We start from the raw sequence: 3,892 nt of genomic DNA, 5'->3' as shown, positions 1-3,892 counted from the left end.
AACTCCCCCAAAAAATAAACATTTCCAGGAATTCCCCAGAATTTCCGGTTTTCTAAAGCTCCGTTTTCACCTTTTCCTGGAAAGATTTCACAGTCCACATTTTTCAACTGTTTTTTGACCATTCCACCTTCAAAACATTCCTCTTAGTTGAGAAAACAAATGCCTATTTTCTTTTCAAACAAATTCCCGGTTTTCCCAAATTCCCAGGAATTTCGAGATACCCATTCTCAATTCAAACTGTTACTACGTCAACATTTTTCAACGGATTCCAACACCAACGCATTAATCTCATATAGGACAATAGTGGTATTATCTATATTATAAAAAATTCCCGGTTTTCCCAAATTTCCAGGAATTCAGAAATACCCATTCTCAGTTCAAACTGTTACTACGTCAACATTTTTCAACCGATCCCAAAAATTCCATCACCAACTCATTCATATCATCTAGGACAATTGTGGTATTATCTATATTATAAAAAATTCCCGGTTATACCGAAATTCCATGAAATACCCATTCTCAATTCAAACTGTTACTACGTCAATATTTTTCTATGGATTCCAAAAATTCCAACACCAACTCATTCATATCATCTAGGACAATCGTGCTAGTATCAATACATTCAAAGAGTCCCGGAATGTTCTCCCCATTGAACGGGCATTATACAATCGACTGCATATCCCACATTTCGCAAACCGATTGGAACCGTTCCAACATCCACACACTCCACTCACCCTGGACATTCAAGCATTTCAGTTCCACTCGCACGTACATAGGGCATTCACGCGCAATTCCTACCGGAATTCCAAATTGTAGTTAAGCGATGCTTTGGCGTACCACAAAATGGAACCCGCGTACCACTAGTGTTACCCGTACCACAGTTTGAAAATACATTTTTCAAGAATACTTGTGTCACTCCTACTGCATTTCTTTCATTCAAAGTCCTTATGTGAGACAAGAACACATCTTTATTTTTTAAATAGTAAAAAAACTGACATTGCAAATAAAGGGAATGTTTTTGGTTCCAAGTTACATTTCTAAGTTGACCAACTTCTCGGCTTATGGCCATAACTTTCTACTACACAGGTGAGCGGAGGGCTTTATAGCCTAGCGTTAACATTTCCAAACTCAGAGGCGATTCAGCATTAGTTCAGTAGCTAGCTCGCTTCTCGCTAGTGGCCGGGGGAGCAGCGTGAGAGTCTCTGTGAGCAAGGTGCTACTCAAAGTAGTTCCTCGGCATTAGCTCTTGCACTAGCACGGTCACCGTAGCTTGGTTCTATGTATTGCTTCACCTCATCCACGGTTTCTGCGCTGTACTTGGTCAGGAAAATGTGCAAGTTCAGCGATTTTCACTTCAAAAACTGTTGGAATCATCCAGATAATCTAATGAGATGATGACATGCAACAATAACACAAGTGTGTTGTCTTTCTTACACAAACAACTCCATTTTAATAGTTTATATTTTTGTAGACACACAACTATTTTGTCTGTGCGTGAAATCCAAAACAACATATAACAAAAACACATTTCCTCCGACACACAATCTTTTCTTCTAAATCGCACGCACACACACCCACACACACACACACACACCCCATCACTCAATCTCTTGCTGATTACACACACACATCTTTCCATCTCGTTCCTTCTATAAAACCTTTTCCTCTCTGGTATAAACACACACACACACACACTCTAACCCTTTTTTTTTGTCCTGCCCCCCACCTCTCCCCAACACACACCCCTTCACCCCCGCCCACCCTCCCCCCAGTAATCTGGCTGGCCCGTGGCCTCCTCTCTCTCGCTCCACTGTTCTGTGTGATAGAATATCGATCGGTTTGCCTCGGCTCGGCGTGAGCGGGAGGGGATTGGGGCGGTGTGTGTGTGTGTTGTAGGGGGCCACGGTGGGGGGTGGGTGTCCGTGGTCAGACGTGCTGCATCCAAGGTTGTTACCACAGCAACGGCAGGATGGGTCAGAGGGTTGCCATGGCGCCTAGGTCATGGGGTCACGGGGAGGGGTCCTGGAGGGCTCACGCGTGTGTTAATAGGTGGAGGAGGGGGGGTGGAGGAGGTATCACACAGAGGTGCACCGTTCAGTTCTATTGGACTTGGTATAATAAATGTGGACAATAACATCATATTTCATATTAACCTGTACAAAATACTATGCCATAATACACTAGCTAAATACATAATCAAAATTATTATTATATTTGATAATATTAACCTGTACAAAATACTGATTTATTCACTAAACAATAATACAGTACCCAAATAATATATATGATATAAAATCAAAATGATTATATTTCATAGTATTAACCTGTACAAAATATTACGCAATAATACAGTAGCTAAATGCATAATGAAAAGTATTATATTTCATAATATTAACCTGTACAAAATACTGATATATGCACTAAATAATACAGTACCTACATATTATATATGATATAACATCAAAATTATTATATTTCATAAAATTAATCCGTACAAAATACTGATTTATGCACTAAACAATAATACAGTACCTAAATATTATATATGATATAACATCTAAATTATTATATTTCATAATATTAACCTGTACAAAATACTATGCAATTAAACAGTAGCTAAATGCATAATCAAAAGTAATATATTTCTTGATATTAATATGTACAAAATACTGATATCTGCACTAAATAATACAGTACCTAAATGTTGTATATGATATAAAAATCTAAATTATTATATTTCATATTAATCTGTACAAAATACTGATGTATGCACTAAATAATACAGTACCTAAATATTATATATGATATAACATCTAAATTATTATATTTCATAATATTAACCTGTACAAAATACTATGCAATTAAACAGTAGCTAAATGCATAATCAAAAGTAATATATTTCATAATATTAATCTGTACAAAATACTGATATATGCACTAAATAATACAGTACCTAAATGTTGTATATGATATAAAAATCTAAATTATTATATTTCATATTAATCTGTACAAAATACTGATGTATGCACTAAATAATACAGTACCTAAATATTATATATGATATAAAATCTAATTATATTTCATAATATTAATCTGTACAAAATACTATGCAATAATACAGTAGCTAAATACATAATCAAAAGTATTACATTTCATAATATTAACCTATACAAAATACTGATGTATGCACTAAATAATACAGTTCCTAAATATTATATATGATATAAAATCAAAATATAGTTATATTTCATAATATTAACCTGTACAAAATACTATGCAATAATACAGTAGCTAAATACATAATCAAAAGTATTACATTTCATAATATTAACCTGTACAAAATACTGATATATGCACTAAACAATACAGCTCCTAAATATTATATACGATATAAAATGAAAATTATTATATTTCATAATTTTAATCTGTACAAAATACTGATTTATGCACTAAACAATAAAACAGTACTTATATATTATATTCTAAATAATCAAAAGTATTATTTCATAATATTAACCTATACATTTACTGATTATTGCAGGAAACAATAATACAGTACTGATATAAAAATCTTTAAATTATTATATTTCATATTAATCTGTACAAAATACTGATATATGCACTAAATAATACAGTACCTACATATTATATATGATATGAAAATCAAAATTATTATAATTCATATTAACCTGTACAAAATACTGTGTAAAACTAAACAATAATACAGTAGGTATATATCATATATGATACATAATCAAAATTGTTACATATGATATTGTTAACCTGTACAAAATACTGTTCAATGCACTAAACAATAATACAGCAGGTATATATCACATATGATACATAATCAAAATCATTGTTCCATTTGATATTGTTAACCTGTACAAAA

This window comes from Entelurus aequoreus, linkage group LG05 (genome assembly GCF_033978785.1).
Source record: "Entelurus aequoreus isolate RoL-2023_Sb linkage group LG05, RoL_Eaeq_v1.1, whole genome shotgun sequence".
Taxonomy (NCBI): Eukaryota; Metazoa; Chordata; class Actinopteri; order Syngnathiformes; family Syngnathidae; genus Entelurus; species Entelurus aequoreus.
Note: the sequence above shows the minus strand (reverse complement) of the source record.